Raw genomic sequence first — 14,713 nt, forward strand, 5'->3', positions numbered from 1 at the left:
ATGGAAGTGAGCATCAAAGGCGGGAAGCCACAGCATGACTGGCATGGGTCTGAACTCCCAACCTAAGACACACAGCATGCTCTTCAGCAATCCCCCCTTTAGACAATGCCTGGGCAGTAATTAAAAGCATAATTCTTACTGCCTCAGTATCTCATTAGCCACAAGACCCTGGGCTTTCATCCCTGTTTGTCCCAAAACATCACATCTACTCCACATTGACAAAGGGGAGTTGTACAGTACAAACTACCAAAACACATTATTGGTTGTAACATCTCTAAGTCAATTAAAGTATCATCAATATCAGAACTAGTAGCTGCTCCTTCCCACTCCTGTTGTGAACAAAGAAACAACTGATCAAGCAATTCCTGTTAGACCAACCTTATTTCAAACAAATGGTCTTACTTCAACACCCATCATCCCTGTTCTGAGAGTTTGGGCTGTATAATATCACGTTGTGATATAGTGTTGATTTTGATGGGAAAACGTAGGGAGCACAGTTTTGGCGCTCTCAGTCGTCTTCATAAGCATTTCTGTTGCATGCAAATATTTTCACTCCACAAAACTCCACAAGATTTTTAATCAGAGAGTATGTTAAAAGGATCGTATTTTATACCATCTGAGAAGATATAGACGATTAGTTACATAATATGTGGTTCAGTGAATGTTTGCTACACGAGCCTTCAGAAAAGGATGCCGAACTGATACATTTTCATCTCATAGGTCCACGGTATCAAAGGAAATATTTGAAACAGATAAGTATCAGTAGCAGTGGTTAGATTTAGTACTTTGGCTGCAGATAAAAAATAAACTAATCTTGCCATGTTTAATTCAGTCACAGGCATGACTAACCCATGTAGCACACTAGACCTATGAAGTATATTAGAAGCCACTTTCCTGACTTCTGTATCCCACTGTTGAGATGCAGGTCACCATATGAGAGGTATGTGTGTTGGGATAGGTTTTAGTTGTTATTTTACCCCTTAGTAAATCAGTTCCACTCCAATTGAGCAGAGTGAAGAGCCATACTGAAACCTTAATCCACTGCATGTTATTAACCTACTTGACACCAATGCCAAGCTGTTTTAATTCTTTCAAAAGACAAGAAAAGGAGGAGAGTAAGCCAAAAGACATCACTGTGGTTGCTTCTCTACATAGATCCAGGTCAAAGCAAGCTTCAGAAGAAAACTACAGACAGAATCATGGCACTACCACAGTTTCACAGCCGCTATGCTGCTTGCCTGCCTGCCCACCTGCCTGCATTTACCTACATTTGCACACCTTAATGTCACAGAAACAAAAATAACACTTGAAGAGTTTCATATCTGCCCTACTCAGGTGTGATGAGATGAGGTCCTCGCCATTCTTAACCTACAGTATCACTTCAAGCTGTTATCTTCTGTCAATTAGACTTTTGAAAGTTTGAACACACCTACTCATTCAAGGGTTTTTCTTTATTTGAACTATTTTCCACATTGTAGAATAATACTGAAGACATCAAAGCTATGAAAGACAACATATGGAATCATGTAGCAACCAAAAAAGTGTTTAACAAATCAAAATATAATTTTTATTTGAGATTCTTCAAAGTAGCCACCCTTTGCCTTGATGACAGTTTTGCACACTCTTGGCATTCTCTCAACCAGCTTCACCTGGAATGTTTTTCCAACAGTCTTAAAGGAGTTCCCACATGTGCTGAGCGCTTGTTGGCTGCTTTTCCTTGGCCCAAGCAAGTCTCTTCTTCTTATTGGTGTTCTTTCATAGTGGTTTCTTTGCAGGAATTCGCGCATGAAGGCCTGATTCACGCAGTCTCCTCTGATGTTGAGATGTGTCTGTTACTTGAACTCTGTGAAGCATTTATTTAGGCTGGTAACTCTAATGAACTTATCCTTTGCAGCAGAGGTAACTCTGGGTCTCCCTTTCTTGTGGCGGTCCTCATGAGAGCCAGTTTCATCATAGCGCTTGATGGTTTTTGCAACTGCACTTGAAGACGCTGCTGCTACTACCACGCTGCTACTACTCTCTGTTATTATCTATGCATAGCCACTTTAACAACCCTACCTGCATGTACATAATTATCTCAATTACCTCGACACCAGTGCCCCTGCACAATGACACATTGACTCTGTACCGATACCCCCTGTATATAGCCCCACTATTGTTATTTACTGCTGCTCTTTAATTACTTTTTAAAGATGCTTATTTTTTTAGGTATTTTCTTAAAACTGCATCGTTGATTAAGGGCTTGTAAGTAAGCATTTCACTGTTGTATTTGGCGCATGTGACAAATACATTGATTTTGATTTGATTTGAAGAAACTTCAAAAGTTCTTGACATTTTCAGAATTGACTGACTTTCATGTCTTAAAGTAATGATGAACTGTCATTTCTCTTTTCTTACTTGAGCTGTTCTTGACATAATATGAACTTGGTCTTTTACCAAATAGGGCTATATTCTGTATACCACCCCTACCTTGTCACAACACAACTGATTGGCTCAAATGCATTAAGAAGGAAAGAAATTCCACAAATTAACTTTTAACAAGGCACACCTGTCAATTGAAATGCATTCCAGGTGACTACCTCATGAAGCTGGTTGAGAGAATGTCAAGAGTGTGCAAAGCTGTCATCAAGGCAAAGGGTGGCTACTTTGAAGAATCTCAAGTCTAAAATATATTTTGATTTGTTTAACACTTTTTAGGTTACTACATGATTCCATATGTGTTATTTCATAGCTTTGATGTCTTCACTATTATTCTACAATGTAGAAAATAGTCAAAATAAAGAAAAACCCTTGAACGAGTAGGTGTGTCCAAACTTTTGACTAGTATTGTATTTTATTTTTCTGATAAACTAACCAGTAGCACACGGTGGTTGAAACATAGTGCTGTACCACAAAACTGAAATGTCTCCATCACAACTCATATAGGGCAAAATCCATCTGTTCCTACAATGTCCTGTTACATACCCCTCCCAAACATCACGACCCCTCCTCCCCTTTCATGTGAGGAATGCCTGTGTGTCTGTGCAGGGCCAGGGGGACAGAAGAGTGCAGTTCAGCCTGTCTCTGGCCACATGGATCCTATAAGCTTGCTGAAAATGATGGCTTACTGTATTAGAACTCATCCCTGGCCAGTACTCCCAGTCTATAACCACTTAACCATCAGAGCAGCAGCGAATTGCTTATGTCTGTGTTTGTTTGGAAAGGCCTGCTGCCTTGATGCCACTCCTAAAAAACACCATAGCCCCCATTTCCTCTTTGATGCCAGTATAAGTCAGACGAAATTAAAACTGAACCCCAATCTGGTTCTCAGCCAAATTCAGTTTACTGACTTGCTCTCTCCCTCTCTGTTTCTTTGAGAAGCCTTTGATGTTAGCGGGGGGCTTTTGCACTCGCAGTGATGGTAACCAGTGATACTTTAAGCGATTCTTTTTTATCTGGCTAGCTTAATGAAAGATTAATGGGTTTGATATTTTCTCTTGTTTATGTTTTATTTAAAAAGTCAGCCATGGTCCTTGGAACCTGTTAAAAGCTCCTCGGCAGCTTCTGCAATGATTTTATGGCTCAGTGGAGCCTATGTAGTTCTCATTGAAATCGGACAAAATGCAACCGTAAGAGCTGATTGTCTTCTTAGTCACACACACACATCTTTACAGTGAGGGATGTTGACCTTGAGAGCACTGCCACTTTATTTCAGTCTTAATAGGACATTTAAATGGAAACTGCTATGGCAGCTACAGTTATATTCATTAATTCCATATGTCCTGTTTGAACTGTCATTAGCTTCCCTCTGTTTGCTCAATTTTTATGCATTAGCCCAAGGAATAAAGAAAAACTCTTCCCCTGTGGAGTTGGTGTGTATAGCATGCATACTGTGTAGTATATTGTACATTTTAGTAAACATTCTTATCCAGAGCAACTTAGAACATACATTTTTCCCCCTTGGGAATCAAACCCACCATCCTGGTGTTGTAAGTGCCTTGCTCTACCAACTGAGCCACACAGGAACAGGTATAGTGTGATTTGGATCTCTTTTAATCCTCATTTGGACTAATCTTCCAAGAGTATAGTGTGTAAACTGTATGGGAATTGAACCCACAACACTGGTGTTGCAAGCACCATGCTCTATCAACTGAGCCACACAGGACCAGATATAGTGTGTATAGTTTGATTTAACTAGGATGTCTTTTAGTCCTCATTTGGACTAATCTTCCAAGAGTATAGTGTGTATATTTTACATCATTTAACAGACACTATTACCAGAACGACTTACAGTAGTGAGTGTATACATTTTCATACTGGTCCCCCATGGGAATCGGTCCTGCAACTTTGGCATTGCAAGCGCCATGCTCTTCCAACTGAGCCACATGGGACATTTAGTGTGTATAGTGTACAGTGTATATTGTGTGTATAGTGTACAGTGTATATAGTGTATACACTATACACTCTACACTGTACAGCGTGTAGAGTGTATAGTGTATATAGTATAGTGTGTGTAGTGTATAGTGTGTATATAGTATAGTGTGTATAGTGTATAGTGTGAATACTGTCTAATGTGTATAGTGTGTATAGTGTCTATAGTGTGTGTGATTATAGTGGATAATGTGTATAGTGTATATAGTGTTTTACCCCCAATTTGTCCTTGGCTGGGGCTGCTCCACTCTGTATTCTATTTCATGGGTTCTTCTGTCAGGTTGGCCATACCAAGTGTTTTAGAGCTTTTCCTCCATAGGGCCGTGAGCCAACAAAGAAGAATGGTGTTGGTTCACATCAGCAATTTCCACCATTGTTTCCTGTTGGCTGGCGCTATAACTCCTTTAAAGTGTTCAGAATGTTGGAGTGCAGGATGCACATGTGGTATGCACTGGCTGTGAGAGAGAGAGCTGAACTTGTTGGACCGGTGCGGGCCAGGCACCTGTACGGCTCCCATGGTCAGGGGAGGTTGTGAAGTAAAGAGAGTGCTGGCTTGGTGTGAGTGCAGGAGGGCACAGTGTATCTTTCTCTGATGGTGACTGACTCCTGTCAGTGGGGGCCTTTTGGGCCCCCGGGGCCACGATGCCTCGCTCCCTCTCTGATCCTATAATTACAGTGCAGCAGCCACAGCAGTCAGGTACAGCTACAGATTCAGCCAGGTTGAGGCACAGACATGCCCCATAACCTGAGAGAGAGGAGCTGCTCCCACCTGCTCCTCCTCAGCTTAAATAGCACTGCTGCAATTTTCCCCTCAGCCTAATCTCCCTGACATTTGCTCTCGGAACATTCAATGGTCTGTTTGGCACAGGACATAATCAGCACAGATATAATATCCCCTCCTCAATTAATATGAGGAATTTGATTGGCTGGTTTACTGTATGTGTGCACTTCATGGCACCCTATCACTTGTCTTCTCATGCAACCCCTGTTGTTGGAGACTACCACCTAGATATCTCACCCACACACATCCTGTCCCTCTCTCCTGAAATATATATGATGTGTTAGTTGGTGTTTCAGAGAAATGGTTTTGTGTTACTGGGTTCTTTTGGTAGAGAGGGTAATCTAGGAACTCTACGGCCTGTGTGTCTGTGTACATACGTGGATGTCTGTGACTCAGTAAGAATTGTCAGAGGACAGAAACCTCCTTGGTGAGGCAGCAGGAAAGAATGACAGCGGGAAAAGGAAGAAAAAGAGGAAGAAAGGGAGAATGTGCCCACATGACTGTGACAAAGTGCTGCAGGCTTGCTTTGCTCACCATGGCAACCTTGTGGAGGGTGAGGGGGGGACTTGGAGACCCCTCTGCTTTTGGCAGAGGCACAATAAGGAGAGGCAAGGCTGTCTTAACCTTAGTGACATCCCTGTTGTCACCGGGTCAAATCCTTGAATATCAATGAACTGACTCAGTGCCCCTTGTAGAAGCCCTCAAAAGTGTCCGGCTCTCACGGGAGCCCTTCCCTGTCCTCTCTGACCTTTGCTGACCTGCTCCAGCCACTTAGTTAACTCAGCTCCAAGGCCTATATTCTTAAGTAAAACAACACTTAATGAGAGCTCGTCCATCTCTGCTTCCAACATTTCAATCGCCACCTTCAGAAGAACAATTGAGAGTTTGATTTAGTTTCTCTGCACACTGTTCTATCCTTTGAAGAACTAAATCAGAGGCTGTTTGTCATGTTGTTTTGTGTCTAGCCTTGTTTGAAAATGTTGCCCATACCCTGATATAGCCATCAAATGCTGAGAGCTATGTTCAGTGCATCACTTCAATGGTGGCCATTGTCGCTTGTATTTGCGAACCCATAAACACAAATATGCAAATGGTATATACTGTAAACAAGTATACATTGAGATTAAAGTTGAGTGTGCTGCATGCTTTCATGGAGGGGGTTCTAGAATGCAGTGGGTACGCCTGTGGGCCTCTCTCACTTATGACAGCTGTCGTCCAGACAGACTTTAAGTGGGCCTGGATTTTCCACTCGGGGCAGATAAGTGGGTCCTGACCTCCTCTCTCTGCAGATTACCCCCTTGTCATCACTCTCATTACCACTATCATGACCATGCAATCTGGGCCAACCTCAGTGTTTGGGAAACTGAGATCCCCTTCCCAGGCTTTAGCTTGATTATTCAAAGGAACACATGTATCTGGTATCAGATACAGTAAGAAACAAAACAATAAAGCCATTTATCAACTCCTTGGTCGTTGTTCTGTGTTTGGCCTAAATTTCTTCCAGTCTTGTCACTGCCTAGAGTAAACTACGGAGCCTCTGAGGGGAAACACATGTTATGTGTTGTACATGCCAGTTTGAATGAACTACTTTCCCCAGAAAAAAAGGAACACCCCAGGGATACAGGCAGGTTCTGATTGCACCACTTAATACAATCCCTGTGGACAGAAACACATATGATGCATGTATGAGAACAGACATTTTACAGTAGACTATACATTTGTTGTCATGGAGTAAAAATATAGATACTTCACATGGCGGTAAACAGGATTTGACACACTTATGGTTATATACAATGACAAGAACACGTTTATTCCTATATGTGTTATATGCTGTACATAATGTTGTTTTGGAACTGGTACAGAATCTAGATTGCAAAATGTTGTAGAATGTCTGTATATGTTCTGGTAGTGAGGCCGAGATGTTTTCCCCAAGTTTATGTGACAGTTGATTGTGTAGTTTCCTTTCATATGCTCCCCCTCTGAGCCATCTTTCTTTGTTAAGTTTGTTGAGAGTGTCTTTGAACCACAGGCATTCTCTCTCAGCGTTGTTCCTGAGCCCTGCCAGTTCCACCATCATCCCTCTCGCTCTTTTCTCTCCCTATATCTTTCTCACACACAAACACTCCCAAATGTACACACACACACACACACACACACACACACACACACACAAACACTCCCAAATGTACACACACACACAAACACAAACATAGTGACAGTCTCCCACACTTTTGCTCTCTCCACCCCTGCATCTTTTGCCATCAATCCTCTCACTGCCTTGCCAACATCACACACACAAGCGCACACACACACACACACACGCACACACACGTACACGTACACGCACGCACACACACACACGTACACGCACGCACACACACACACACACACACACACACACACACACACACACACACACACACACACACACACACTCCTTGATTGTTTGCATGGGGAAGGATTTGTTCAGTAATCACAATAGGCATCATACAGTGACTACATTCCAATGCACCAATGCACTAAAGACAAAATGCAGATTCAAGATAGCACCCCCATTACATTCAATATGACTGTATGTGTCTATGTGCATATGTGTGTATTTGTGTACAGTTGAAGTCGAAAGTTTACATACACCTTAGCCAAACACATTTAAACTCAGTTTTTCACAATTCCTGACATTTAATCCTTGTAAAAATTCCCTGTTGTAGGTCAGTTAGGATCACCAGTTTATTTTAAGAATGTGAAATGTCAGAGCAATAGAAGAGAGAATAATTTATTTCAGCTTTTATTTATTTCATCACATTCCCAGTGGGTCAGAAGTTTACATACACTCAATTAGTATTTGGTAGCATTGCCTTTAAATTGTTTAACTTGGGTCAAACGTTTCGGGTAGCCTTCCACAAGCTTCCCACAATAAGTTGGGTGAATTTTGGCCCATTCCTCCTGACAGAGCTGGTGTAACTGAATCAGTTTTTTAGGCCTCCTTGCTCACACACGTTTTTTCAGATCTGCCCACAAATTTTCTATAGGATTGAGTTCAGGGATTTGTGACGGCCACCCCAATACCTTGACTTTGTTGCCCTTAAGCCATTTTGCCACAACTTTGGAAGTATGCTTGGGGTAATTGTCCATTTGGAAGACCCATTTGCGACCAAGCTTTAACTTCCTGACTGATGTCTTGCTTCAATATATCCACATCATTTTCTTGCCTCATGATGCCATCTATCTTGTGATGTGCACCAGTCCCTCCTGCAGCAAAGCACCCCCACAACATGATGCTGCCACCACCGTGCTTCACGGTTGGGATGGTGTTCTTCGGCTTGCAAGCCTCCCCTCTTTTCCTCCCTCTTTTCCTCCAAACATAACGATGGCCAAACAGTTCTATTTTTGTTTCATCAGACCAGAGGACATTTCTCCAAAAAGTACGATCTTTGTTCCCATGTGCAGTTGCAAACCGTAGTCTGGCTTTTTTTATGGCGGTTTTGGAGCAGTGGCTTCTTCCTTGCTGAGCGGCCTTTTAGGTTATGTCGATATAGGACTCGTTTTACTGTGGATATTGATACTTTTGTACCTGTTTCCTCCAGCATCTTCACAAGGTCCTTTGCTGTTGTTCTGGAATTGATTTGCACTTTTCACACCAAAGTATGTTCATCTCTAGGAGACAGAATGCGTCCCTTTCCTGAGTGGTATGACGGCTGCGAGGTCCTATGGTGTTTATACTTGCGTACTATTGTGTGTACAGATGAACGTGGTACCTTCAGGCATTTGGAAATTGCTCTCAAGGATGAACTAGACTTGTGGGGGTCTACAATTTTTTTTCTGAGGTCTTGGCTGATTTCTTTTGATTTTCCCATGATGTCAAGCAAATGGGCACTGAGTTTGAAGGTAGGCCTTGAAATACATCCACAGGTACACCTCCAATTGACTAAAATGATGTCAATTAGCCAATCAGAATCTTCTAAAGCCATGACATAATTTTCTGGAATTTTCCAATCTGTTAAAAGGCACAGTCAATTTAGTGTATGTAAACTTTTGACCCACTGGAATTGTGATACAGTGAATTGTAAGTGAAATAATCTGTCTGTAAACAATTGTTGGAAAAATTACTTGTGTCATTGCCAAAGTAGATGTCCTAACCGACTTGCCAAAACTATAGTTTGTTAACAAGACATTTGTGGAGTGGTTGAAAAAATAATTTAAATTACTCCAATCTAAGTGTATGTAAACTTCTGACTTCAACTGTATGTGTGTGTGAGAGGGAATGCGTTCAGAGAGAGGGAACCCATCCCCTTCACCGGGCAACAATGGGATTCTGGGTGCTGGAATTCTGATGGGTTTTATTATCTGAGCACTTTGCTGTGAAGATTAGGAAGGTGGCAGATTAGAGTGTCACAATCTTGCGCTGCTAAATCACCATGGCGAAAACGCTGCTTCCAGCTGACACCAGACTATTCACCCCTCCTCCCCCTTCCCCCATAGACAATCTTCACTCACCCGCCTTTGTAGATTCAGCTCCGTTTCAGTTTATGGGTGCCACAAGTATTAGTTATACTTCTCCCTTATTTTTTGACACTACATTTCAGTTTAATGTTTAATATCCCTGTGCCTTTGTCATCATATAAAACATGTGTGGTGCCATGCTGAGGCCATGCCAAGGCCTGTTACCCCAATAATGTGGATTGATCTTCCCGTTCAGGCTGGTGGATGTTGATATGCTTCGGTCACTGTGTATTACAGTATATGACAGTTAAGTCCCTGTTCTGATGTCTGTTATGACAAGAATCCAAATATGATGGAATTTGAAAATGATGCAGAGGTTGCAGAATAACGTTATGAAAACAAGAGGGAAAATACATGAAGGCATGAAAAAGGGCAGTATTTGTGTGTTAGAGTAGAGTGATCATTTTCTGTTGTACTTGCTCACAAATGTGATTTCACTTTTTCTGTTGTTGTTTGCTCTTGCTCAGGTGCATGCCCCTTCCGTTAATAACAAACCAAACAAAGAAACAGAAAACAAATCAATCTGTTACAAGAGTTCTCTTTCCCCGAATTATTTTCATCCCTTGTAGAAGGTCACTGCTAACAAACCTCTGAAGGACTGCCTGTTTGCACTTTGCAGGGGCTGCGTTCAACAGCAACCTGGTCTCAAAGAATTTCATATTATTCTGTACGTAAATCTGAGATGCTCCATTTAGTATGATATATTACATATTCTTTTGTGGATTTCCAGTACCCATTTCGTATAATATGTTATGAAATACAATTCGTATTATATGTTATGAATTTGCAAAACGTACAATATGTTATGAATTTAGCTAGGCTAGGTTTAGGGGTTAAGGTTGGGGTTAAGTTTAGGAGTAAGGTTAAATGGTTAGGGTTAGGGAAGGGGTTAGCTAAAATGGTTAACCTGTCTAGCCCCGGGGTTCCGCTAGCGGAACTCCTCCCACATTCCACTGAAAAGGCAGAGCGCGGAATTCAAAAAATATTTTTTAGAAATATTTAACTTTCACACATTAACAAGTCCAATACAGCAAATGAAAGATACACATCTTGTGAATCCAGTCAACATGTCCGATTTTTAAAATGTTTTACAGCGAAAACACCACGTATATTTATGTTAGCTCACCACCAAATACAAAAAAGCACAGACATTTTTCACACACAGGTAGCTTGCACATAACCAACCAAACTAACCAAGAACCAACCAAACTAACCAAGAAACAACTTCATCAGATGACAGTCTTATAACATGTTATACAATAAATCTATGTTTTGTTCGAAAAATGTGCATATTTGAGGTATAAATCAGTTTTACATTGCAGCTACCATCACAGCTACCATCAGAAATAGCACCGAAGCAGCCAGAGTAATTATAGAGACCAACGTGAAATACCTAAATACTCATCATAAAACATTTCTGAAAAATGCATGGTGTACAGCAAATGAAAGACAAACATCTTGTGAATCCAGCCAATATTTCCGATTTTTTAAGTGTTTTACAGCGAAAACACAATATAGCATTATATTAGCTTACTACAATAGCCTACCACACAACCCCATTCATTCAACGCAACGTTAGCGATGGCGAATAAACCAGCAAAAGATATTATTTTTTTCACTAACCTTCATAAACTTCATCAGATGACAGTCCTATAACATCATATTACACAATACATATATGGTTTGTTCGAAAATGTGCATATTTAGAGCTGAAATCCGTGGTTATACATTGTGAAAACTTAGCAACTTTTTCCCAGAATGTCCGGATATATTTCTGACACTCACCTATTCTGACCAAATAACTATTCATAAACTTTACTAAAAAATACATGTTGTATAGGAAATGATAGATACACTAGTTCTTAATGCAATCGCCGTGTTAGAATTCTAAAAATAACTTCAGTACGACATGCAGCTTACGTTATAGCGAGAGAGCGCCCAAAATCTGGGCGCAAACTAATAGTAAACATGTTCGACAGATATATGAAATAACATCATAAATGGGTCCTACTTTTGATGATCTTCCATCAGAATGTTGTAGAAGGGGTCCTTTGTCCAGAACAATCGTTGTTTGGTTTTAGAATGGCCTTTTTCCCACTCGAATTAGCAAGCAAAACTAGCCAAGTGGCGCTAAGCTCTCCTTCGTGAACAAACGCAGAGAACGGAACACGCCAAAACTCCCGAAAAAAATTCAATAATCTGATTAAACTATATTGAAAAAACATACTTTACGATGATATTATCACATTTATCAAATAAAATCAAAGCCGGAGATATTAGACGTCTATAGCGAATGCTTTTCAGAAGCCGATACTGATGACCTTTATGCGTCTTCCTGAACAAAGGAATTCGGGGTCATGTCATTCCAAGCTCTCTCTTTTGACCATATAAATACCTAGAAACCCCATTTCACCTCTAGTGGAAGGCGTATGAAGTGCATGTATAGTCATAAATTTCAAGCAAATTGATAGGGAGGCCCTGGAACAGAGCCTCGATTTCAGATTTTTCACTTTCTGACAGGAAGTTTGCTGCAAAAGGAGTTCTGTTTTACTCACAGATATAATTCAAACGGTTTTAGAAACTTGAGAGTGTTTTCTATCCAATAGTAATAATAATATGCATATTGTACGAGCAAGAATAGAGTACGAGGCCGTTTAAATTGGGCACGATTTTTCCCCAAAGTGAAAATAGCGCCCTCTATCCTCATTAAGGTTAGGGTTAAGTAACCATCTGTCTTATGGAACCATACCAAACGTAACATATCATACTAATTTGTATCCCCCTTTCACTTTCCCTTAATTGCAGTGTTCCATATTTACATTTACTATGTTACGTCTAGTCTATGAGACCAGGCTGTCAACAGAGGTCCATCTCAGTTAACACTAATCAAATCAAATCAAATTTGTCACGTGCGCCGAATACAACAGTGAAATGTTTACTTACAGGCTCTAACCAACAGTGCAATTTCTAAGTTAAAAAAATAAAAATAAAAAGGTATTAGGTGAACAAAAGGTAAGTTAAGAAATAAAAACAACAGTAAAAAGACAGTGAAAAATAACAGTAGCAAGGCTATATACAGTAGCGAGGCTATAACAGTAGCGAGGCTATACACAAGCACCAGTTAGTCGGGCTGATTGAGGTAGTATGTACATGTAGATATGGTAAAAGTGACTATGTATACTCTGATAAACAGAGAGTAGCAGTAGCATAAAAGAGGGGTTGGCGGGTCACAATGCAGATAGCCCGGGTAGCCAATGTGCGGGGGCACCGGTTGGTCGGGCTAATTGAGGTAGTATGTACATGAATGTATAGTTAAAGTGACTATGCATATATGATAAACAGAGTAGCAGCAGCGTAAAAGAGGGGTTGGGGGGGGGCATACAATGCAAGTAGTCCGGGTAGCCATTTGATTACCTGTTCAGGAGTCTTATGGCTTGGGGGTAAAAACTGTTGAGAAGCCTTTTTGTCCTAGACTTGGCACTCCGGTACCGCTTGCCATGCGGTAGTACAGACAACAGTCTATGACTGGGGCGGCTGCGGTCTTTGACAATTTTTAGGGCCTTTCTCTGACACCGCCTGGTGTAGAGATCCTGGATGGCAGGCAGCTTAGCCCCAGTGATGTACTGGGCCGTACGTACTACCCTCTGTAGTGCCTTGCGGTTGGAGGCCGAGCAGTTTCCATACCAGGCAGTGATGCAACCAGTCAGGATGCTCTCGATGTTGCAGCTATAGAACCTTTTGAGGATCTGAGGACCCATGACAAATCTTTTTAGCTTCCTGAGGGGGAATAGGCTTTGTCGTGCCCTCTTCATGACTGTCTTGGTGTGCTTGGACCATTCTAGTTTGTTGGTAATGTGGAGACCAATGACCTTGAAGCTCTCAACCTACTCCACTACAGCCCCGTCGATGAGAATAGGGGCGTGCTCTGTCTTCCTTTTCCTGTAGTCCACAATCATCTCCTTAGTCTTGGTTACGTTGAGGGATAGGTTGTTATTCTGGCACCACCCGGCCAGGTCTCTGACCTGTCGATGTCGGTAATCAGGCCTACCACTGTTGTGTCGTCTGCAAACTTAATGATGGTGTTGGAGTCGTGCCTGGCCACGCAGTCGTGGGTGAACAGGGAGTACAGGAGGGGACTGAGCACGCACCCCTGAGGGGCTCCAGTGTTGAGGATCAGCGTGGCAGATGTGTTGCTATCTACCCTCACCACCTGGGGGCGCCCCGTCAGGAAGTCCAGGATCCAGTTGCAGAGGGAGGTGTTTAGTCCCAGGATCCTTAGCTTAGTGATGAGCTTTGAGGGTACTATGGTGTTGAATGCTGAGCTGTAGTCAATGAACAGCATTCTCACGTAGGTGGTCCTTTTGTCCAGGTGGGAAAGGGCAGTGTGGAGTGCAATAGAAATTGCATCGTCTGTGGATCTGTTTTGGCGGTATGCAAATTGGAGTGGGTCTAGGGTTTCAAGGATAATGGTGTCTACCTGATCTCTACCTCATTCACTCCTAAACATGCAAATAAACATATTCAGACCGCTTTCTAACCAAAGCTACTATCAAACACTTGTTTGATCAGGAGAGGGCTTGAAAGGCACATCATTACGCATTTTAAAAAGGTGACTTCACCCACCTTACAGGGAAGGCTCACATTGTTGCCATATTCTTATGTAATTACCCTCACCTTCAATAGTCAGGGGAACATTGCATTTGGGTTGTAGGAGAGGCAAACAGAGGTATGTGTGTGTGTGTTTCCTATGGATGTGAAAAATGATAATAGGACATTGTGCAAAAATATCCTTATCCTACTTCTAGCCATGTCTGGACCTTTATTAAGACACAACATTTTTTACAAGATCACTTTTATTCTATACACTGTTCCTTTTCTTTCCCTCCAAAGCCAATGGAAGGTCAGCTCTACAAGTGGCAAATGATGTATATTTGTTGACGTTGTTAAGTAAGTGGAAGAAGTGCCAGGGTTCACTCCTCAAAGATAAAACAAATCTTTACATTTGTTTTAGTGCATCAGGAG

The sequence above is a fragment of the Salvelinus namaycush genome, chromosome 1, assembly GCF_016432855.1.
Source record: "Salvelinus namaycush isolate Seneca chromosome 1, SaNama_1.0, whole genome shotgun sequence".
Taxonomy (NCBI): Eukaryota; Metazoa; Chordata; class Actinopteri; order Salmoniformes; family Salmonidae; genus Salvelinus; species Salvelinus namaycush.